The following is a 25,022-nucleotide window of genomic DNA, read 5'->3' on the forward strand; positions in this document are numbered from 1 at the left end:
AGGGTACTGTGGATAAGAACCTCAAGTTCACCCCAAAATGTCCTCAAGCTGCTCCTTGTGTCCAAGTGTTCCATCCAACAGGGACCCAAGCATGTCACACACTGCGTGTGTGATTGGGAGGTACTGCTGGGTCCTCCGAGCAAGTCACCGTACCTTGCTTCTCCCTCTTGTAAAACACAACAAGCCCTGTTAGAATTTATCATAAATGCTTGGCTTTCCCTTCTAGCTTGGGGAAGAGGAAAGAGCTCCTGCAGCTTCAAGGTGCTACTGCCTGGAAAGCATTACAGATCTATAGGGTCTTTGATGAACATTAGAAGTTTGGCCTTAGTTTTCAGAACACATCTAGGGTGACTGCATTGAGTCAGACTCAGCAGCTCATGAAACCAAGTCAAGAAGGCACTGAGAAGTTTTTCCTCCACAAACACAGCCAAGCCAGGGACAGTGCCAGAAATACTTATTTTGAGAAGTTTGCCTCCTGACCCAAAAGGAAACACCGGAGCACCCAGGATCACCTGCAGACATCAAAGACCAACAGATCCATCTTTCAGGACAGTTGTGTCCACCCCAAGACCTCAATTGCAGTGGAAAACCCACCACCCACGCTCAGGACTGACCCCCTCACAGCAACTGGGAGACCTGCAGGCACGTGGACAACCCAGAAACACATCCACAAACTAGTTTTACACTGAGTTTTGGTTTTGTTTGTTGTTGAAAGTTCCTTCACGTTCATCATTAAGGTCTTCCCATGATGACCTCCACCACCTGGCAACCCCACCGAATATGGCAGCAGGGACCAAAGGAGCTCATGCAAAGCCCTGTAAGCATCTGAGACAGTCCCCTTGCACATCTCACTGCATCAACCAACCTCTGCTTACACCCTAGGGATTAACAGCCCTGAAGTTAATCATAACAAGAACTTGAGGGGAGGACTGTAATTGCAGCAAAGGAGAGCAGCATCAGCAGTTTCAGCAGAAATATCACAGCAGCGTGCCTACTATTCACATACCTTTGATGTCAGAAACACAATAAAGAGCCCAAACTATCTAGCTTTGGGAGAAAAAGAAAAGAGGTAAGGGAGAATTTGATTAATCAAGAGACCCTATAATGCTATATACCCAGATGGTATCTCACATCAAAAGACCTTCCAGGTGGAAGCCCATTGTTGCCAGCTCTTGGGTGCCTGTACAGTGCAGGTTAGATGAGGGCATCTGAGGGATCCTTATGACGCATAAATGAAGTAGCTGAGCTTAACATAGGACTGGAAAAGGCACTTCTGGAATAAATTATATAATACGAATGATCAAGAAAATAAACTCTGCACCTAGCCCTGAGTTACTGCAGGCACTTGGAAACTCCAGAGGAAGACGCAACCAATGCTAATATAACCACAAAACGTCAGGGCCGGGGGCACGCTTTCCCACTCCCACTAGGGTTTTCTTCAGGGCTTCTCCCTCCCAGAGGGAGCCTGAAGAACCTCTGTGCTTGCCGAGGACCTCCGGTCCATGGGGACACCCTGCTGCTGGTGAAATCCCCACCTGTCCACAACATCCAGGAGAAACCCAATGCTTTCCAGCACCAGGAATAGGAGGAGACAATCCTCCAGTGTGAGACAAGGGTCACGTACCTCCCCTGTCTGCATTCATCTGAGGAACTGAATCCGCTTTTGAAGAAGCAAAAGGCTGAATCCATCAAATAATCATAATTTTTTTTTAAAAATCACTTGTTTGCTAGCAGGCCAGCTTCAGCTTGGTGAATTTTAAATAGTTTTGGTCAAGTCAAGACAGCCAAAACACTAGGAAGAAAATGTTGGAAAAAGTTCTTTAGGGTTTTTTTTTTTAGGGTTTGGTATTTTTAAACAAAGGATTTTTACGTATGCTAAATTTCCACAGCTCTCCATCATGGTGTAAAATACTAAAAATCAAATTTCACTTTGGATTGAACAAAGTGATTTTGACTTGACATTATTTTGTCTCCTGTTTTAATGAAATAAAAATATCTACTCTGATTGACTCCAGCTAAAAGTCCTCTTATTCCCCCACAACTATCCTTACTACCACGATTTTTCTACAGGCTAATTAACCGGGGAAAAAAAAAAATACAGCTAGCATCAATTACGGGTTCTATGGGCTGATGTTGAGGAACATTCAGAATACCTGAGGATAACGTGGGCTACCCACCCAAAGGATGGAGCTCCAGGACAGAAAACTTAATTTAAAATATTACCGTAATTCACATTTATATTAGAAAGTCATAGGAACCTCAGGAAAGTTCACATATGTATTTTTTTCTTTTTCAAGAAGAGGGAAATAAGGAAAATGGGAACCCACATCCCCTCAAAGAGTGGGGGGACTACTGCAGCCCCAATTCTGCAGGCAAAGTGCGATGCAGGGCACAACCCCAGTGCTGGACCTTTCGGGCTTTATCTTTGCAGAAATGCTTCTCCTTTGGCTTGTTCCCAGTTCCTGCATGGGCTTCTCTGCCCCAGGAGAAAATATTTACTCTATGGAGACTATCAGGCATCGCACAAGATAACATCCAGGGCTGCAGAAACCCCAAGGCAGGTAAAGCCTCACTGATGCTCGGATGATGCCCTGCTGCATCCTCTCCTGCTCCCCTTCAAGTCAAACTGGATTTTGTACAGGACAAAGAGATAAAAACCCCAGGTTTTTAGGATAACGCTGCTGACTTGTTGTTTTCCAAACCCTCTGCAGTGCTGCTAACCTCTGTTGATCCCATCAGGTGGTTTAACCGAGAAGCTTAGCGGTAAGCCCTGTCCTGCAAGGAGGCACCAAGTTATATCAGGTTATTCTCTGCCCGACAGGGACTGCAGAGGCTTTCAGACAGCACAGAGATAATTCCCAACTTCAATTTTCAGGAAGAAAATTAAGTTTATGAGTGGAAGGAACTCACCCCAAGATGCAATGTTTTGTTGTTGGGTTGGTTTTGTGTTTTTTTCTCGCCTGGGCTTTATTTTTTTTATGCTGGAGTAGCTGTTAAATCCTGTTAACGTGCTGCAAATCCCTGCCTTGCTGAAAAAAGAATTTGTCACCTTTAAGAGGTAACTGGCCTATATTGGTACCCAAATAAACCCTTCATGGAGAGGAAAGGGGGCAGGTAGGGAAGGCAGCATCCACACCAGGGAGGACAGGGCAGCAGGAGGGGTCTGGCAGAGGGAAGAAAAAATGGGATAAGGAACAAAACAGTGGGACAGGGGATAAAAAAAATGGGATAGGGAACAAAAAAAGGCTGGGGCCACCAAACCCAGAAGGATGGCCATCAGAGGAGGGAAAGCAGTTCAGAGGTATTGCACTATATCTGGCTACAAATCTGATTCTCTGGCTTTTCCTAGCTTGAGTGAATGAACAATACTATTAAAAGACAGACGAGAAATCAAACAGCAGCTTGGAGAAACCCAGGAAGCCTCCTGAGAGCCAAGGAAACCTGCACTATCTAGGGAAAAGCGAGATTACAATAATTAGGTCAGTTGGCGATAAGCCTTCTCAGTGCACACAGGCACACAGACGCTGCTGCCTTGCTGGAAAGTGGTGATGTCCCTGAGGAGCTGAGAAACCCAACAGCAATACATCAGGGACACGGATGAGACTGGTAGCAGAAAGTTTTCTCCAGCTGCAAACCACAGCAGTTGCTCACCTCAAGGTCTGAGGATTGGTAGCGAGCTGCAGCGTGGGAAACTCTGATAGGATAGAAGAAAAAATTCCTTCGCTGTGAGCAACAGGGGTGTGGGGTCTTCATTCTTGGGAACAGCGTCAAGATTCAGCTGGGTGAGGACCTCAGCAGGAGGCTTTGACATAGAAACTGACCCTGCGCTGAGCAGAAGGCTGGACCAGAGGACCTCCAGAGCTTACTTCAATCCAGAATAACTCCAGGATTTTGCCTAGGGAGACATTCCCTTAGCCCAGAATTCCAGGACAAAGCCACTAGGTCTGACCTCCAGCTTAATCAAAACCAGAATAAACTTATCCCCAGCAGCAAGTGGCCTGGAAGTCCAGGCTGATCTTCAGGAGAGGTAACAGAGGTTGATGTGAAGCTCAGACACGTGGCCATCACTCATAGCAAGCAAAGCCTTCTGCTCCGGGACACAAAGAGGAAGGTCCCACACAACAAGTGCTGTACAGGGTATGTATGCACTTTTCCCTGTAAAAAGGGAACCGGTAGCTTTACAGCATCCATCTCTTCCTCCCTGGATGGCTTAACATCGGCTCTGCCCATCCTGGCAGCCTGAAGGCGCAAGGGGCTGAAGAAGCCCCAGCCAGAGCCCCAGAGCGGGAGCTGGACCAAGCTCACATCCAGATGTTTGACATCAGACCAAGCAAACAGGAAAGGGAAACCAAAGAGGAGGATGTGCTCACCGCCCTGACCCCTCCTCCTCTCTTCCGCCCCATCTGTACCATGCGAGAACCATGACCTGGCTCAAATTTGGCCGTCCAACACTAGGCCCCACCTTCAATCCAGAAGACAGAAACCTGTCACCTATTGTTTGGGCTTCAGGGTCTCGCTTTAGATGGTGACTTGAATCCCCCACCTTCCAAAAACCACTTGGTTTTGTTAACAGGGGAGGTAGATACTCCTTTCACTGGTCTCCCCAAATTTTTTTCTAAGCAGCTTCTTTGCAAACACCTCACAAGGATTCTTACTTGCCAAAATCAGCTCCCTGGATGGCTCAGGGTAATCCACACACCAACGGACGGCAGGAGATGCTCTTGTGAAGCCTCATGCTTTCAAATCATACAGCTGCCCCTCAGCAAGGCATGTTGATACCAGTAAGCCTTTCCCACCAGCCAACTGCGGAGTACTCCACCAATACACAAAGTCCTTCAGGACATAAGTACTTCACTGATTGACTGATACCAGTGAAACCCAATCTTCACACAAGAAGCGCATCCTACAGACTCAACACAAGCAAAACCCAAGTTGGGCTACTGATGCATTTGTAGGTGATGATCAACTTCAGACTTCCCAGCACACCCTACACTTCCATGCAAATAATTCACCTTGGCTGCTAAATGTCCATTAACTCCTCAATTACAAGTTTTTTCACAACTTCAGCCATCAACATCGTGAAGCAAGTTCAAAGCACTTCCCATAAAACTTGACTTTAATGCTTGTAGTGCCTCACAGCAGCCAGAACTCCACAAAAAGACAAAGCAGTGTCCCATGGGCACCCACAGTCCACCTGCTGCAATGGGCTGGCCCAGGGCAAGGGCTAGGGAGCTCGAGGAAGGAGAAGTGTGATAGGACATTGGTATGACAAGCAGCAATAGGCTTCATTTTCTGGAGTTTCTCGTTAAAATATCTGGAAATGTTCACAGTTTACATTTACTTACTAGAGACAGCTTAACTACCAGCATCCCCACCAGCGTACCAGCATGTTTGTTGACTACCAGACCTTACAAAGTGCCTCCTTCATCTTTCCAACCAGACCCCTTCCCTGTGTGTATATGGTTGGCAGGGCCCTCTTCCACACCCTCTGCACAGCAAACAACTCCTCGAGAAGGTAAGCAACACGAGGGGCAAGTGAAACCAGCCTCCTGCAAGGTTACCACACCTCCAGAAACATCTGGCTGAACTGGATGGGTTTGATTCAACAGAGATCTCAATAAAGACCAGACATCACTTCTGGGTCCTGGGCTCTGTGCTCCTTATCCCAAGATCTTGGGCTAGTCAAGATCCTGTTTTGGGGCACTCAACAAGATACCTTTGCTATCAGGAAACCATGAGGACCCCCAGGTAGCCCCTATGTATTCAGAGGTACCCTAAAGGTCCTCCAGCCACACTGCAGAAGCTCAGTCTAACTCTGCTGAGCAGAAACAGTATTACCAAGCTACTAAAAGCTCTGCCGGCACTGATTCCATGACATGAGACCACCACCAACTGTGCCAAAAGGCCTTGCCTTTCAGTTCTTCTGAAGCACCTGGCACAATGAAGGTGTGTAATTAATAGCTACAATCCTTGGTGCCAAAGGAGGTGTTACACAAAAAAAAAAGCTTGAAACTTGTGACCAGCAGAGAGGTCCTTGCTCACAGCATACAAGCTTCGATAATGCAATGTCTGGAGTTACAGATGTTCTACCAAACACCACATAGACCAAGAGTGAGGATTTGTTATGAAGCACTGGTAACCCTATCACCGTAAGCTAGTGGAGAAACACCATCCTTCCACAACACACACTCACGACATTGCTCCCATCCATAGCCAACCCAGGAGCTGAGAGACCACCCAGGAGAGCCAGCCGTTGGCAAAGGCACAGGACTTTGACCATGGAGGCAAGATCTCCCCAGCAAGGATCTCATCCCATACAAATTATTACTCCCAAGAGTAATAATTCGAGAGAAGATAACATTTGAGAGAAGAATATTTTGAGATAAAGATAATTCCTACTCCAACAACTTCATAAAACAAAAGAATATTTGGCGCATGTTGGAATTTCCTGACCAGATCAAAATTGCTTTCAGGGCTTGAGTCTTTGGGTTTTGGAAGGGGAAAGGAAGAGTTCTAGGGGGCTTGGAAGTTTCCTCGTCTTTTTATTTTCCCTTCTCCCCTTTAGAAAGAAGCAGAGTTTGCAGACAGCTGTGCTGGCTTCCAGAAGAAGAGAACAATTAACCTGAAAATAATGCACTTGTTTTTAATACAGTACGTGGTACGCCAAATGCCTGGTATCACTTAGAGTGGCAGACGATTTAGTGACTCCCTCGCTCAGCCGCAGCGTCTGAAAGCCCTATGGAGAGCAAGTGACGCCTCCTCCCCGGCATTTAGCAATTGGTTCAGCTCTGCCGTGAAAGGCAAGCTGGCAGCAGTCCTGTACAGAGCGAGCATCACCATCCATCCATCTCATCCACGCAGACCGCTCCCATCAGTGCTCAGGCAAGCATGGCATCCTTCAGCGGTGTCGGCAGCGTGACTGGAGTCATCTTCACTCTCCTCTCCCTGGTGAATCCGTGCCATCAAATTTCATCAAATTTTTCATAGTATGACTAGGCTAGCCCCTAAAATGTCATTTAGGTGGACTCGCCTGTCTCTCCACAGATGTCCACACCCACAGATGGGGAACAGAGCAGGAGACCTGGAGCTGCCGCAGGTCTGGCAGCACGTCCTCCTCGCTGCGTTACTATCCTCCTGGTACAGGGAAAGCTCCTGCCGACGGCTCATCCTCCCCCACCATGCCCTTCCCCAACGAAATGCACAGTGAGGAAGCAGGCAGGCTCCCGCTGAATGAAGCGAGCGTAACCAGAGGTGCTCAAGGAAAACGTCGGCAAAACCAGCAAGGGATGACTGCGCAAACTAGAGTAGGGGAAAGGCTGAGTCACATCCTCCCCCAGAGCCCTAAATAGAGAGAAGCGTAAGGAAAAATCATTCTCCAAGCCGACAAAAAAGGAAGAGAATCCCCAGTTAAAAAAAAAAAAAAAATTAAAGTGCGTATAGTGACGGCAGAAGGGGAAGGGAGAGAAAAGGCAGCCTTGCGCTGCAGCTGTAATGAGAAAGGCTGTCAGGAGCAGAGAGATGCAGAGCTTCACCCCCGGCTCCTTTGGGAACTGGAGGTTCACTAATCACTTTTAACAGCAGCTCCAGCTCCAAGGCAAGTTCACGGACCATCGATGACGCCAAAAAGCCACTGCGCTGCTGTCTTGTCTCCTCCTGCGATGATGCCAGCCACGACCTCAGTCTCGATGGGAAACTGCAGCGAGCCTTGGGCAGAGCCTGGCCAAGCTTCTGGGGACAGATTTTATCCATCCCCCGGTGTGCAAACGCTCTACGTGAGCTTCTAGGTGGCAGCATGTGAAATACCACTATGAGGAGCAGTAACAGCATAATACCTGATTATCCAGCCCAGCAGGTACGTGGCAAAGATAAGCTCAAGGCTGGAAAATCCTTTTGAACTGTACAGCCAGGCAGGAGGCTCTGGAGAGAAATCAGCCACCAGCTTTCACTGCAAGCTCGGTGGCCATGCAGAAGCACAAAGTCCTGGGACAACAGCGCGGCAGCACAGGATAGAATAGTCTGGGTTGGAAGGGACCTTTAAAGGTCACCAAGCATCATCCCATCACACTCTGCCAGACAGCATCCCTACAGCCTTCTTCCCCACATTCAAGACAATTTGGGTTATTTCCTTAAAGAAAATTTAGTAAGTTACTAAAGCCACTTCTGCGTTAACCGACGCTCTTACACTCAGATCATATTTCAGCTCACAACTGCTGCAGCCTCTCCTTGTAGACAAAAAGAAATTTGGATTTCTCTTTTCCACCCTCTTCCTGACAGCCTGTAAGTTCTTATCTTTAAGACCTGCACTCCTCTGTCAAATTTGGCCGAAATTAGTCCCTGGGTTAAAAGAGCTTCTGGAGAAATAGCAAGTGACAGCCAGTCTGAAGGCATAAGCCTCCTTTCTGTTAATTAAAAAAAAAAAGCACAGAAATATAGAGAAGTAGCTTCAAAGTGTCTGTTTGCAGTCAATAAATAAATCTTTCACCCCATATAATGAAAATATATTTTAAAAAAAAGCTGTGCAAATATCCTTTCTCGGAGCCAATTCTGAGAAAGATGATGTGTGCTCTGCAGATGCTCCGAAATCTGGGAGGGAGGGAGAGGGATCAGCACCCTGGGCTGAACCTTTGCATTAAAAGCATCTGAGTGGGGAAGGATGCTGCAGTTTTGCTGACAATCAAGTGCTCCATAGGGCTACGAGAATCCTCACAGGCAGGAAAAAAACGCTCCTCTGCCTGCGCCAGGCCGGCACAGGGACGGACAGAGCAGGGATGGAAAACTCATCGTTCACCAGAAGAGCTTTCCAGAAGTGTGTGTTTCATTTCAGAGCTGCCGTCGGGATGTAAGAAACTGCTGATCCCAAAAGATGGGGGAAAAAGCCATCAGAGAAAGCCATCCATCACCTCGTCACAGCAGGTCTCCTGCAGCTCTTCAGCCTCTTCATCCACATCCATGGCCTCCTCTTCCTCTAAAGGCATCTGTAGCCGTCATGGTGAGACCCTGCGGACCCTTAAAACACCACCTAACTCCTCTACTAGCTCGCAATGACGAAATAAGCACATGGCAAGAAAAATAAACACGTCTTGCTGTGAAGCATCCAGCTGCAAAAATTACTGCTGCAAGTTTGAAGACTGCCAGCCCACCTTCCTAAGCCAGAGAAAAACGTAACCAAAAATGCCTCCAAGCCCATCGCCTGGCTGGGAAGCAGCATTTCTTGGATCACCAATATGCCCTGATTTAAAGGAATATGGCTCCCACGGGCGCAAGCATCCACTTTGTCTCTTCTCACCATGCAAAACAAACAACCTCTTGAACGTAAAACATTTTTCTGTTATTAAACTCCAGCTGACAACCACAACCCTTCCTGCTTTCTTTTCCTCTCTTGCCCAAACACCCAACATGGTATTTTTGATGGCATAGTATTAAAATTCCCTCTGGCTTCATTGCAGCTGAACATGGTGCCCAGGAGTCCCCTGACCCAAGGGGTTTGCTTCTGCCTGGGTGATAGAGGGAGAGCTTTTGGCCAGCACCCAAAAGCAAAACAGCATTTGCAGACCACTGCTTCGGGCGGGCTTGGTTGGACTTAGACTACACCATGGTCTCACTAGTGACCAGAGCGCACACTTCTCTGCAGGACAAAAAAAAAATCATTTAAAATTCACCCCATAATTATTCCTGTAAGATCCCCCATTAGCAAACACTAAGATGTGTTTTTGCAGACCTGAACATCCCTCAAAGCCATCTGCAGAAGCTGGTGGCCCCAGAATGATGTCTCCACGGATCATAGCCCCCCCTCAATAAATAAAACCAGAACAATCATTGTCGTAGTTCAGCCCCACTCGGGACCAGAGTGCGCAGTCTCTCTCTCGCTCCCCCCACCCTCCGAGGGAACAGGGAGAGATAATATAAGAAAAACCACTCGAGGTTTGAGATAAGGACAGGGAGAAATCCTTAAAGTTACCGTTACGGGCAAAACAGACTTGACTTGGGGAAAACTATTCATTTATTACTAAAACCAAAGCAGGAGAACGAGGGAACAAGATAACCTCCCCCCACCCCTCCCTCTTCCTGGGCTTAACATTATCTCTGCCACCTTCCCCCCCCGCCCTCAGTAGCACAAGGGGGGAAAGGGAATGGGGGTTGCAGTCAGTTCATCACGCGTTGTTTTATGCCGCTGCGTCATCGTCGGGGGAAGAACTCCTCACATTCCTCCTCTGCTCCAGCGTGGGGTCCCTCCCGTGGGCCACAGTCCTTCGTGAAACTGCTCTGGCATGGGTCATCTCTTCCACGGCTGCCCCAGCAGGGCCTCCACAGGCCACAGCCTCCTTCAGGCCTCCACCTGCCCCGGCGTGGAGTCCTCCACGGGCTGCAGGTGGATCTCTGCTCCTCCGTGGGCCTCCATGGGCTGCAGGGGGACAACCTGCTCCACCATGGTCGTCACCACAGGCTTCAGGGGAATCTTGGCCAGGAGCCGCGTTACTCCTCCCCCTCCTTCTGCACTGACCTTGGCGTCTGCAGCCGTTCCTCTCACAAGAAAAGTTCTTCACAACAGGCTGGCAGACGCCTCTCAGGATCCTTTTTACATCTCATTCACTTCTCATCTCCTCTCCACTTCTTGCAGCCGGGCCGGGCCGAGTCGGGCCCAGTCGGCTGCCCGGCGGGAGGCCAGAGGGTGAGGCCTGCAAGGCCCACGAGGCTCGCGCCTCCCCCTCTCTGCCCCCACTCAGCTTCTTCACATCTTCTCTTCTCTTTTTTTTTCTGTTTTCCCCTTCTTAAATACGTTATCACAGAGGTGTTATCACGGGACATTCTGCTACCAATTGGCTCAGCCCAGGCCAGCAGCAGGCCCGCCCTAGGCCCGGCCGAGTCCACTGGGCAAAGGGGAAACAACTTCCAGCAGCTTTTTACACAAGCTGCCACCTTAGGCCCCCCCTCACTAAACAAAACCACAACAATCATGTAGCAGAAGGAGCAGCTCACAGCCACGGTCACGGGCAAGCCCAGCTCTGCAAAGCAGTTGCCCCAGCTCTGATCTTGCCCAAAGCTGTGCCACCCGCAACCGGCTCCACGCTGTTGGCAAAGCTCTGGCTTCACAAATGCAACGCTCAGTGCTTGTGATGGCCGAGACCTCTGAAACATCTGCAATGCATTGCTGTTCTGGCTTGAAAGCATCGTGCTTGCAAAGAGAGACTTGAGAGATTTCACCAGATGATGCTAAACACTTGGGATCATGCCTACTTATCGGCAGAAGACCTTCTCAGCGCTAACCTGAGGATGGACCAGGTGCCACCCCTGACGCATGACACGGTACAACTGATTGCAGGGACCCAGCCTGCTGCAGCGTGCCGTGCTGCCACGCCGCAGCCACCCTTGCCACACCAACCCAGCTGCTTGCCTCCTGTGCCAGATACCACCCAACGCAACCAGCGGCAGAGGGACAGTGACAGCTTGGTTGTGAACACCAGCTTCTCCCAAGGTCCTGGTGAACGCAAGCCAAGCAACACAGCTCCTCCGGGATTTCATGAATTCAAAAGCATTTTTCAGAATTAATCACAAACCCCGTTAACAGGTCCCTGTCGCAGGTGGCTGGGGAAGCTGGCGGCAGCTGCGTGTCTCCTGTATCTTCCTCTTCAGCGTGGGGCAGGCTCCAGCGGCGGTGAAGCCTTCCCAGGGTGACACAGCCTGTACAAACCAGTCCCAGCGAGCCAGGCCAGCTCCAGAGGGAGGGGGAAGGTTGGCTGGGGTTGTTTTGCATTAAGGCCGGTTAAAATCGCTGGTGAGAAACAAGAAACTTGTGGGCACCTGCGGGCATCCTCAGGCCACCCACGCATGATGTGACACCAAAAGATGGGGTTCACCACACAAACATCCACTTCCGCTCTCCATCCCCACCACAGACACCTCATCTCACCAACAACCCTTTCCGTCCTGCCACCTGAGAGACATAGATGACTTCCACGCCCACCCAGTATCGTGGTGGACACAACCACACTGGAGAAGAAGGTAAAGCTGAGCTAGTGCTGGTGGCCACAGAGGAGACGCCCTCGATAAATTGCTGCATGTTATGAAATACTCTGCAGCTGACAGGCATGGCAGGATTTGGTCCTGCAGAGATAGCAGAGGCAGAAGTTTCGTTCTGTCACCACAGCTTCTCCTGCCACCTAAGAAACCAGGTTTTTCTTCTTCTGTATCATGACTGCTACATGCCTGGGGGATGGGGGAGGCTGAGGGTTGTCTCTGTAGGAGAGGAGACGGGAGCAATGGCTTTTCTGAAGGAAAATCTGTGTCTCTAAAGCCTCAGAGGTCCATGGACTGCCTCAAAGTAGTCTCTGAAAGCTAACTTGGAAAAGGAAAGATCTCAGGCCCATTATAGAGACACTGCCCCCATTCCTGGCCAGTTTGGGTACCTCTACATTGCAGAAGACTGACAATGATAATGCAGAGTCCTGCAAGCCAGGACCCACCATGGCACAGCCCAAAGCAGATGTGGAAGAAAGAAAACCTCTCTCTTCAGCAGGACAGTTTTGAGATGACTGAATGTCATCCCTATTTCAGCCTGAACTGAGCCAGAAACATATTTCTCTTAGGATGACCAGCATGGTACCCACATTGTAAATGACATATATGAACATACATATATATAAATAAATAAAAATAAAATAGCCAGTCTCTCAAACAAACAGAAAATTATCGGTTAGCTACACCAGCCCTTTATTTCAGATGACTCAGTAATGCGCTAATTATACTCAGGTAGCAGAATGGCACCTTTGCCGAAGAGTTTCACAAGAACATCCCAAAGCATTTATGGAGATTACTCAGCCAGAAGCCTCAATGCCTCCAGATTTTTCAGACAGGAACAGCTGTCCTTCCCCTAACCTGATCAAGACCACGACCTACGACAAACAGAGCAGCAGACTGTTAACTCTGAAACTTAACAATGGCATGTGTAATGTAAATATCTCAATACTTCTGCCAAACTGAAGAACGATGAAATCACTAACAACATTTAATTGCTCCATATTTTAGCAGAAACAGTCAAGCAATATGCAAAATGTGCCCCAAACAGCTCCTGAAGCAGCCCATCTGCTGTTCCCAGCTTCCAGAGAAACCATAGGGTCTTGCTGTACTTTTACATATAGCTCCTCAGAAATATACAGGACCCCAAAGACTCCGTTGAGCAGCAAGAACATGAAATTAAATAAGGTTCAGGAGGGTTTTCTTGCTGCTCTGCGGAGACCTGCGGGCAAAAACTCAACCGGTGATAACTAGCACAATTTCACATCACTCCTGCTGGGAAAAGACCAAGCAGTGGCAAGGACAGTTGCGAGGAGAAACAGGAGACACACGAAAGGAGAAGGAAGGGGAGAGTCAGCATAGCAAAATTTCTCCTCACCAGGAGGCTACGGTAGACTGAACTCATGGAGCACTTCATCTCAAAGTGAGAATGCTCACAGAGCAAAGAAAGAGTATTTTTCTCTTCCAAGACCAAGTGCTGAAGCAGGGACATCTGGAGATGAAGCTCAGCATCTCATCATCTTCCCTTCCACAGTATGGATCAAGGGCTAAAAACTATGATGGATGTTTTCATGCTTTGCACGTTATTTTTCACGGTGCTCAGAAACCCTCCCTAGACCATTCCCAGTGCCTTTGCGCGCGAGGCTGACTCAGCTATGGTAACAAAGGTGTCAAAGCCAGCCAAGCCCCTCAGGTAGCTCACTCCTCTCCCAAATTCCCCTGCAAAGGCAGAACTGGTGTTCAATTCACCTCCACAAACGGTTTCTCTGGTTTCTCGTTGGCTGGGGAGCTCCTAGGTGCTGGGCTTTACCCTCTGGCTCACTTGCAACAAGTCGCTTCCCTACATTACCTTCATCACACAACCGCCGCTCCTCTGCTTTCCTTTAAAAGCAACATAAGATTTACAAATGATAAAAAAAAACATGCTTCCCAAGAGCTGGACAAGTCCCACGGCACTTGAACCACAACACCTTAAATTCCCAGAGCTCTCCGACGCAGAATCCACTTCGCAAGGAGGGCTCGGACAGAGCTCAGAGGGCAAGAGCTTTACATCCAAGCACAGCCTGAGCCTCCCAAAACAGACACCGGCCGGGTCTCTGCCAAAGGTAACACACTTAACACAGAGAAACCACAGCCTATAGATTTTACTCAAGGCTCGAGGGAATAAAATCCAGCGCAAGGTTTTGCTCTCGGACCCCATGGTCAGCAAGCGCAGACCAAAGCCTTTACAGTCCTTACAGGGAAAAATAAGATGGAACGACACAATAAAATATTGGGTTTTTTTTTTTTCCCCCACTTGCTGGAGACAAAATGTGAATATTTGCTTGTCAGGGTCACACAAGCTGTAAGTGGAAAGGGATGCTTCCCTTTCCATCCCGTGTGCCACCTCCCCTGCTAGCGTCTGGATGCTCAGAGGACGGTCCACCATCAAAAAGCCTTCCTAGATTTCGGAAAGGAGGGACTACTAAATCACCTGCTCTTATTTTGGTATGTTTGCATTGAGAAAAACAACTTGGAAGCTCAGTGTATCTTCTGCCTCCTCCCACCTCTTTCATTTCTGGTAACAAGGCTGCTTCCTCTCATCTCTTTCTGGTAACAAGGCTGCAACTTCAAGTTTCATCCTGTACCTGCCTGCGTGCTGGAGGAAGAGTAGCATGGGTGACTAGAGTGGGAGCGAAGGTGGCACTGACAGACACGTGGAAACAGCCTATTTCAGGGGACCCACTACATCTCCTCGTGCTGGGAAACAGCACTTGCACCTTGCCAATCCAATGGGATTGCTACCTCATCCAGCATGGGGTCTTACTGGTGGGGGGACTCACCCCCTCCAGAGGAGCCCGACAGACGCAGCAGCCCCAGTAGATGAATCTTAGTCTCATTTTATGGAAAAACAACTCCAAGGATTGAGTTTTGGGGCACTGGGACACCAGGGACACCCAGCAACTGTGCCTCCAGACATATGGCATTTTTGGGGGCAGCTGTGGCAAAAAATATCCTGCAACTGCTGGCTCTCCGCTGCCACTAACATCTGTTGTTCCCTACTGTCACCCACGGTCCCCGAGACCACATGCAGCCAGAGAGACTCTGCAGGAAAACAGTAATCATAAAACAACAAAATTTAGTCCCTGGTGAGCCCTTGCTAGCTACACTCCAACCCAACCCTGCGTCAAGGATGGGGAAAGCATCTCCCAGGAGAGGGGAGATGCTCCTACCTCCGGACCACACAGCCACGGACATCCCACCCGGGGATGGGAAGACGCTCAGGGTTGAACCAAGCGGTACCTTCGTGCCTGCTCACGCCACCGCCGCCGCTCTCATCCTCCCACCCCGACGCTTCGCTGGGCACGAACCACCGCCACCGCCGGCTTTGCTGCAAAGGGGATAACGATGAACGACGCTAATTATGACAGGAACCAGCCGAGAGCTCGCATTCCATGGGTTTCCCTCTGTCTTTTTTTTTTTTTTTTTTTTAATTTTATTTTGGCTGTGGGGTGCTCGCTGAGGGGGACGGTAGGGTCAGGGCTAACGAAACGCTCGGGGAAGCTTCCAGAGGCCGAGCACCGTACCCCGGACCCCGCTACCGCCCTTCCCGCCGCCGGCCTCTGCGAAGAGAGGGAAATATCGGGGGGGGGAGAGGGACACAAATTGTCAGGGAGGGGAAAAAAAATAAAACAAAATAAAATAATCACACGGGACGAGGCCGCTCATGAAACCCGAACCCCCGTCCCGGCTTCATCTGTAAAATTAAAACCCCGAACCCCACGGCGGCCCAGTCGGCCACGCTGCTTGCAACCCAGACCGCACCCACGCGTGGGGTTTTTTTTTTATTATTATTATTTCTGAGGGAGACAAAAGGTGGGACGTGACCCCCCCCAGACCCCCCGCCCCCCCCCCGCCACCCGCCGCCGCACCGGCTGCTGTGTCATGGCCCCCCCCCCCGCGCCGTCCCCGGCCTTACCGTGCTGCGGTGTCAGAGCCCCGCCGGGAGCCTCATGGGCTCGGCGCTGAGGTGAAGGAAGGGCCGGGTGTGCGGGAGGGGTGGGTGCGGGAAGCGGGTGGGGGGGACACACACACACACACGCGGGGAACCGCCCGCCCGTGCGGGGACACCCGGCTCCGGCGGAGGGACGGGCCGGGCCGGCCGGGGAGTGACGCGCCCGGCGCAGCCTCACCCCGCCCGGCCCCCGCCGCCGCCTCCTCCGCCAGCGCCGGCCCTGACGGGAGATGTAGTCCCGGCCCCGCCGCCCGGCCTGGCCGCGCCAAGTGGGGAGCGGGGCCGGCTCCCCCCAAACACACAGCCCCCTCTCACACCGCTGGGACCGCCCACCCCGGTGGGACCGGCTGCTAAACCCCCTCCTCTTTCAAAGCAGCTTTTGTGGCGTGTTTTTGGTTTTTTTTTTGTTTGTTTTTTTTTTTCCCCTTTTCTCCACGTTGAACACTGTAATTCTCATTTCTCCCTGGTCAGCCAAGCTGGATCCTTCGGGATTTAGCCTGAAAAAATCATCCCTTCCCATTCCTCCTCCTCCTCCTGGTTCAGCGGCCTCCGTCCTGGCTTTACGGGGAGGGGGGCTAAGCTGAGCTCAAAAGAAGCTGCAAGGGTTTCCCTGTAAAGCAAGCATTTCCATATAAACACACAAAACTGGGGCCAGAAATGTAAAAACCATAATTTCAGCAGCTTTTAAACACCCATCTCGGCCCACTGAGCCCCTTCAGGCCTGCCCAAATCCACATGGAAATGCTCCTACACGCGGTTTAAACCACCTTCTGCTTTCACCAGGGCCTTCAAACTATCAACCCGCCAAATCCTCCCCTTTTCCTGCCTGTTTGGGTGATATTCCACAGCTAACTTTATTTCTAGACACGGATTCTTTGTTCCCCTCCGCCGACTCCTTCCCTAACATCCACCCGGATAAACGCATCACGCTAACGGACACCGACAGAAGAACCGTGGCCATAAATTCACTGGAAGAGCAGGCCCCCAAAGAAACCTTAATTCTACTTGGACGGAAAAATCGGATTCAAAAGATCTGCCTCCCTGCTGTGCTTTATTTTCAGCCGTATCGTTTGCTGGGCAGGTTGCCATGACAACCTTATATTCACTGGAGGTGGCTATAATTGGAAGAGCACATTGTTAATTTAGCTCCAGGTATTTCTTTTTTTTTTTTTTTTTTAATTTGTCATATTTTAAGAAAGGGGAACCGCCTGGATTTTCGTATTTTTATCTATGATCATACTACAGTTTAATTATTAAGCCGAGCACCAAGGGCATCGCTCCGGCGAAGGCTGAGCTGCCGCGCAGAGCTCACCAGCGCAGACAACAGCTCTGCCCGCATCCCGTTTCCGCAGCTCAGCTCCCGCATCCCCTCCAGCTCCCCGAGAGCCCCCAGGATCAGGATTTCCCCAGAATGGTCCTGGAGTATGAGAGCAGGGCTGGGGAAAAAAGTGGTAGGATCCGCTTTTGCATTAATGAGCATTTTTTTAAACACCAGTGCAATTTGGATTGGCAGCTTTAGCCCGATAACGATTCATCTCAGCTTATGAGAAGACTGGGGAGGGACTTTTCACAAGGGCATGTCACGATAGGACAAGGGGTAATGGCTTTAAACTGGAAGAGGGGAAGTTTAGATTAGATTTAAGGAAGAAATTTTTTATGCTGAGGATGGCGAGGCACTGGCCCAGGTTGCCCAGGGAGGTGGTGGATGCCCCATCCCTGGAAACATTCCAGGCCAGGTTGGCCAGGGCTCTGAGCAACCTGGTCTGGTTGGAGATGTCCCTGCTCCTTGCAGGGGGGTTGGACTGGATGGCCTTTGAAGGTCCCTTCCAACCCAGACTGTTCTGCAATTCTATGGTTCTAACGATATGACCGTGTTGGCATGTGTAAAGTCCTTCTTCTGGGTGGACACGTCAGGTCCTGGACTCACATGGTGGGACCTCTCCAAGCATCCTGCTCTTGTCCCAGGCTGCTCAAGGCATACCTAACCTGGTGACATCGCAAAATGCCACTGGGCGCTCACCTCCACCCTTGCTGGAAGCAGGCCGGTGGCTGGGGACTGGGTGCTCTTGTTCAGGAGCACAGATGAGCACTGGATCAGGGCTCACAACTTCCAGCCTGAGATTTTGCAGGGGGAAAATCCTGCAGAGCACGGTGTCTGCAGGTGCATGGGAGAGAGCTGGGTTCATTCCTCTGGTAGGCAGAGGGGAATTTGGACCGGGATGACTGAAGGAAAACCCAGGGAACGTGGCACGTGGGATGGGTGCTGGGCAGCATCAGCATGCGACACAGAAAAAGATGCATCTCACTCCCTTCCTCGCGTCAGTTTGAAGCTCCACGGCCATGCCGGTCGCGGTGTTCATTATTAACCTGTCCCAGCAGGAAGAAAGTGCAGCTTTACGATAGTCGGGGCCTTTTCTCCAGGTCCAAAGAGCAAAGTGGAGCTGCTGGTCCCGTCCCCATGCGGGTACAACCCCGCTCCTCTCCAGTCTGGTGCTTCAGCCCCTCTGATGCAGCTCGGCCTCTTCCTTTTGTCCCTGCTTCTGGCTTAATCCCATCATAGCTTAGAAATCAGGGAATTTGGGAAAGGAGAGGGTTTCTGCTTAAAAGAAAAAAAAAAAAAAAAGAGAGGAGTTGTGAAAAGCTGGGGCTGGAGGAGGGAAGACAAACATCCTTCTTTCAAGGAAAAGATGCTGTGGCTGCTGTTCTGGGTACCGTACACCAGGTAATAACAAGAGATGACTCAGTGCTTGGGAAATTAAATTGGCTCCTTATTAAAAGCGTGTATTTAGGGAGGTGGTGAGGCATCGGGGGAGTTCCTCCATCACTGTAGCAGGGGGAATGGAGGCAGGCTGCCTGGCTTCTTTTGCTGCCAAGCACAGAGTCCATAAGATGCTGGGACTCGAACAGGATCCGGGAAAGCATTGAACATGCCTCCCTAAACTCTCTCTGAATTCAGCGGGAACTGGTGGATCTCTGCCAGTGGGAAACGCTCCAGCATCAAGAGCTCTGTCCCAGGAAAAGAGCAAGGGACGGAAAGGGCAGCCGGGGACACGAAGATATTTGAGAGCACAAACTGCAGCTGAAGAGGTGCTGTGCCAAACTCTGCCCTCGCCCTGGCAATACCCTTTAAAATGGCTTAGAAATGATGGGAACCTGCTGCTTCGAAAGGGAAATATAGAATATTTACTAAGTACCTTGCTCGTAGCTGCGGTGTGCTGGCAGCTTGGCCCTCCCTTGCTAGCTTGGAGCAAATCCTGGCTTCACAGAGTGTAGCTGAAGGCAAAATTTGATATACTGTGTTCTTCTCAAATTGTACATCCCCTGTGCGGAAAGCTCAGTTATACATACAGATCGGTACTGAAAAAATAAACTAAAGAGGAAGGGAATTCCTTTCTTCTTCCTCAAGTACTTCTGGCATGGGTGGGATGGTGGGGATGTCTCCCTGGATGGAGACACGGTGATGCCTCCGCAGGTTCCTAAGAAGTAACCCGCCAAATGCCATTGTGACCATCAAGTCCTTAGGTGCTCCATCAGAGACTCCTGCAGGAAAAGAAACCCTTGAAATCGTTGGGTCAACGATCTTCTTGCCAGAATCAGAGAGATCATTATTCTGTCTGAGCTGCAGTTGAGTTGAAAGCAAATAGACCTCCTTTAAAACCCCAAATAATAGACCTACTGTAGAAGCAAGGACTGGAGACAGACACGGTCTTTATTCCTGTCCCGACAGAGCCTGAGTGAGCGGCTCAACCCTCCTTCCTGAGCGCGGAGACGTCTGTCCGTGCCTGTGGGGCCCGGCAGCACTGGACGTGGGGCTCCAGCGGTTCCTCCTCCACCCAAATCTTGTGGGGTGAGGGAGCCTGGCTGCAAAGGCAGAGAAAAACGGAGGTGATGGGACATGAACATGGCCAGCCAGGACGTTGGTGGCAAAAGAGACAGCACAAAGCTGTCGAGACTCATGTAAATGTATATAAATAAAATTTCAAAGCTGAGTACCCACGGGTGAAGTAATGCTTCCTATGGCAAAAGGAGAAGCTGGTTTTGAAATGCTGAGAGCGGGGACAGGCTCCTTCCCCCACTTCTCAGTTATTTTTAGAAGGGCATTTGTATCCAGCGCAGCGATCGGTGCCAAGGCTGTTTTCAAGTCAAGGCTGGATTCAGTGGTATTCGGCGGAGATCTGGATCAGGATGGGTCCTGGCTCCTGAATAGATGGGCTTATGAAGGCTGCTTTGCTGCAGATGGGTTGAAACCCAGCTGTGATGCAGCTTTCCGTGCTGCAGATGAGAAGATGCAACTCAGAACATTTGGATTTTCTCCTTCACTTCCCATGTTGCTTAAAATAATATCCCTAATTTCCCGTATTTTACATAACTTAGCTGTGTAATGGGGCTACCTGGACATAATTCGTTACTTGCCTCCCCTGATTTAATTCACAACTACATCTCTGGATTAAACAGGCCTTAGAAATGGGAAGTATGATTACCCAGGTAAGAACAAATAACCAGTTTAAAAGATTGCCACTATTCTAGCCCCAAGAGAGCATATGGGTGTTTGCAGAGGTCAAGTTGCTGAGGAGGCCAAGCCGAAAGCTGACAGAGGCATCACAAGAACTTTGGGATGGGGGATGAAGGATGTGCTTCCGCACCAGGCAAGGCAGATCTTGTCAGATGCCTCCTCAGGGTGACAGAAAGCATCTCTGACAGGGACATCATTAACTCTGTGTTTGCTGGAGAACAAATTCAAATTAACCATTGCCAAGCACACTTTGCAGATGCACAGCCAACTAGGAAATATTCCAGTAACCCAGAAACAGGTCTTTCTTCCTCTGGTTGCAAATGGGATTTTTTTTTTCCGTAATCCCTTATTGTGGATATTAATTGCATCAGAGGATTGTGATGCTGCTCAGAGGGGTGCAGCAGGAGGGAGTCATTAATCGGTGATGCGGGAGTAAAACCAGGGGAATTTCACTGACATTAGGTTGAGAGGTGTTGAAAATCCAGGCCAATGGATGGAGGACAGCAGCAGCTTCTTGCAGGGGGGTTGGACCAGATGGCCTTTAAAGGTCCCTTCCAACCCAAACCATTCCATGATTGTATGGTTCTATGTTTTTATGATTCTATGATTTTATGATTCTATGACTTGCCCATTTCATCACTCAGTACTATATCACGTGCAGGCAATTTTATTGACACTGTTGTCTTTTAAGCAAGCTATAGCCCCAAAAGACTACCTGGAATGAGGAAGCAGCAAGAAGTAGAGTAAAACTAAGAGCCTTTAGAGGAAAGCCATGCTTTAGGCAAGCTGGAGAGCTAGCACTCTGGTCCTGGGTGTGCTTTTCATTAGAAATAAGGAGGAAGAGAACAGACTGAGCACTGCATCGAGCTGGGAGGACCGCACTATACAAGCGGGCTCTACTAGAGCCAGGGCACATACTGCCATGGTGCTGGTAGCCCAGCCCTTGGCTGGAGAGGGGTGGAAGGCAGCTTGACTCAGTGGACTTGGGTTTGGATGTCCTGGGCTCTGCCAATGATGCTGATAGATGAAAGACTTGAGTTCTTGGCTTCAGTTTTCCTCCTCTGAAATGGGTACAGCTCTACTTACCCTGTTGGTAAAGTACTTTGTGAGCTTTCACCAGGTGTAAATCATCACCAGGGTTTGTAGAGCTGCCAGCAGCCCAAGATTCGCAAGGACTGAGAAGGACTCTTTGAATATCTGTCTCTGGTACTCAGGACAAAGTCCTAGGAGGAAGTCTTCCTCTTGGGGAAAATCAGAAGTCTCTCAGGGTGTCACAGTCCTGTGCCTCATCTCCTTCAGGGTGGCGGCATCTTCCTTGCCTGACCCTGGGTTACTCTGGGATCTGGTGGGGAAGAGCATGGAACCTACTGAGGAGCCTTTCATGACACACCTGCTCACACCAGCAGCCCAGCTTCTTGCTTTTCTGGTTCCTGGGAGCCCATATGATCTGCAGTCACCTTCCTGCACCCTCTGTTATCTCCCACGCATCTTCTAATGGTGCCTTTCTTGGCCCTGACTCACCTCCTGGCATGGAGATCCTCCTTTTCCTCCAAAATCCTCTCTCATCTCCAGCTACCAGCAGAGCCACCACAAACAGGAAGGAGGGTTGGCAGCGAACAGCACTCCAGCTCACCATGGGTGAGGTTCGAAAATATGTATATTTTTGTCAGATAAGTATAATTTATGGATTATGTGCAATTGAGAAACCATCAGGGTCGCTCAGACTCCGTTCCTTTGAGGGGAAGGACTTAAACACCTACCTCCACCAAGAAGGTGTGATGTCTCAGAGCACCTGAGTCTTTCATCCTCTTTTTTTCCCACTCGGCACCTCCACACTATGAAACGATAGTCCTTAACCACACAATAAAACCCTATTCCGGACAAGGCAGCGTGTGGTTTCCGCGTGCCAGCAGATCAGGCGGAGCAATGACAAGCGCCCACGATTTATCCTTGGTCTGCTAATAAAACAAACAAGCTTATCTTCACGTGGCTTTTGCTTCTTATCACATTGCTTTGGTAAAAATATTCCCGGCTGAAGTCCTCTCCTCCCTTCCCTAGCAGCTGCCAAGGGCTGGTACCCCACTGTACACCAGTAAGGTGGCTGGGAAAGAAAGAAATTCCCTACTTGCTGCAAAAGTTGTAACAAAAAAAGGGGCTTGAGGCGCTTCTGTTTTTGACAGGGGGAAAAAAAAGAGATAAGAGTATCAGACCAGAAGCGTGCTGGGCGTATGGCAGATGTTTTATTGTTTACCTTCAGGAATCAGAGGGGGCAGATTTAGATTAACCACACTGGGATAGAAATGTATACATGCTATTGATATCTTCGTATACACACAGGATAGCATGTACACATGAGAAGGAAATCTACAGCCGCAGAATAACCAACAGCATGAAGGTACCTACTGACCTGCTCAAGAGAAGTTAATTGTCCCCAGGGTAGCCACTGGTTAAAGATTCGTCTGTTTAAGAGCAAAAATTCTAAAATTTTGGCCTCAAAATACACAGCACGCAAAGTCTGAAATAACAGAAATAACGAAAGAGCTTTTCACCTGGGTCTGACCAACACTTGTCACCCCTGTCCTTCACTCAGGGCACTGAACGACCAGAACCTCAGCAGTTCATAAACATATCATGGTTTAGGTAAATTGGATTGGTTTACCCAAATCTCCTCAGAACACCCCATTTGCACTGACTGGAGGAACTCCAGCCACCTGTTGGGTGGCTTCCAGGGTGCTGGGCTGGGATTTGCCTGGAATTTGACAATCAGCAGGAGCCTTCATCTCCTGCTACCCCTTCCTCATCAGCTTCCCCCCATCAGCAAAGGACAATGGATGAGCTCCAGATTGCTAATGGGAAATCCGTCAACCCCAGGGCTTTCTGACCCTGGAAATTCATGCTCAAGGAATGCTCATCCCATGCCCATCCTCTCTCCTGCCTCTCCCTCCATCACCAGCACCACCTTGCCTATTTCCCAGGTTTCTGGTAAAAAAAAAAAGAAAGCCAGCTGAAGGTCCAGTGCCACAAGAGAGCTGCAAATCAAATCAGACCCACAGCTGTCCTTAGGGTGTTTGGACTCACACGGTTGCTAAATATTTCATTGGGTTTCCCAGCTCAGATGAGAAGTCAGCTCCTGTCAACCCTACTTGCTGGGGAGGGACGTCTTTCTCTGGGACATCCCTCATGGGAGCACTGAAGGCCACATCCCAGTTTGCTACAGGTTCTCAAATTGTCCATGTTTTTTTTTTTCCTAAAAAATAACCCAAATGCTATTAAAAACATGCAAGCTTTTTTTTTCAGAGCTTTGGCTGTAAAGTAAACTTTGTTTTCTAATACATCAGTATGTGATGATGGTTCTCTAACCCAGCTGGGTTAGAGATGGTCCAACAGCACCTTGGCTTTCCTGTGTACCAGGATTGGACTGTTTTCCCTAGGGATGGGACTCAAGGAAACGTTTCCCTATGTTTCCTCCATAAGTTGAGTGAGGAAATTCCCTTTGTTTCAGAACTGACAGTAAAATCAGGGAAGATGAGGAGTTCATCTCTCCTTAGCTTCACTCCTATGAAGAAATGTCAGCAGGCCTTCAGAGCTAGACCAGGGATGAACAGACACAGTCAGCAGCTATTCCAGTGTCCTCTTTTCTTCTACTGCTGAAATAAAATGTTTAATTTAACTTGATTTCTAAATTATCCTAATTAAAAAAGGCTAGCAACACAATTAAGTGCACTCCACAGAGAGAAATTGCTTCCTTGAAAGGAAAGTAATCATGAAAGACCTGCTTTTGGACTCCAGATAATATGACTTCCAGTAGATAATGTTTAATTTCTGTGTAATAAACACGTGTTTCCTAGCTGGGCTTCATTCACATGGGCTGAAGTGCGGACAGTTGTAGCCATAGAAGATTCAAACCTTGGTTAGCATCTTTCAGGTCCTAGAGTGGAGAAGAACCTTATTGATTAGAAGTCCATGAAGTTTGTGAGCCATTTGGAGAAGCAGAGTATTGCAAAGCCAAGTACCTCCAAATCCTCAGCATCTTCCAGAAAAACATGAGATTTTGGGTTCTAGAATAGGGCAATTCAGTTCGAAGTGACCTACAATGATCATCTTGCCCAACTTCTCTCCTGCTCCAGGTCTGAGCATTTATGAGGCACTTGGCAACCCCACCAGGTAAAATCCTTTCTTAATGATCTATTTGATTTATTTCTAGGTTCTAGCAAATTGTTGAAAAAGGCATTGGATGTTGCCAGAGTCATGCTATAAATTATGGGAGGGCAAGGTGATGAGAAATGATTTTCTTCAGTTTTAAAGAAAAAAAACAGCCTGGTCACCTCTCCCAAGTGACATATTCTCCTAGGAGGAGTTTGACTTCAGAAAGGGCTGAACTTTGCTGCAAAGATTGCCCTGAATAAGTCTCCTTCTAGTCATTCTCTGCAGGACACAGCAATTATAATTGATGAGAAATTACAAGAAATACAGGAATGCATGGCAAGACATGAAAGATGGACA

General features: G+C 49.2%; 1 protein-coding gene across 4 annotated transcripts in view; it reads right to left on the bottom strand.

The window, feature by feature from the left end:
- The window catches only part of CTIF (cap binding complex dependent translation initiation factor), a 145,736-nt gene extending 129,583 nt beyond the window's left edge, over positions 1-16,153 (bottom strand). For 3 of the 4 annotated variants that reach the window (XM_086770333.1, XM_086770332.1, XM_086770330.1), the window contains exons 1-2: positions 15,971-16,153; positions 15,295-15,382 (exon numbers count right to left, since the gene is read on the bottom strand). The gene's annotated coding sequence lies outside the window, so the exon portion shown is untranslated. The remainder of the gene's footprint in view (positions 1-15,294; positions 15,383-15,970) is intronic. The other variant, XM_086770331.1, reaches the window with a different exon arrangement.
- Positions 16,154-25,022: the final 8,869 nt, after the last annotated feature.

This window comes from Chlamydotis macqueenii, chromosome Z (genome assembly GCF_036417535.1).
Source record: "Chlamydotis macqueenii isolate bChlMac1 chromosome Z, bChlMac1.mat, whole genome shotgun sequence".
Classification (NCBI taxonomy): domain Eukaryota; kingdom Metazoa; phylum Chordata; class Aves; order Otidiformes; family Otididae; genus Chlamydotis; species Chlamydotis macqueenii.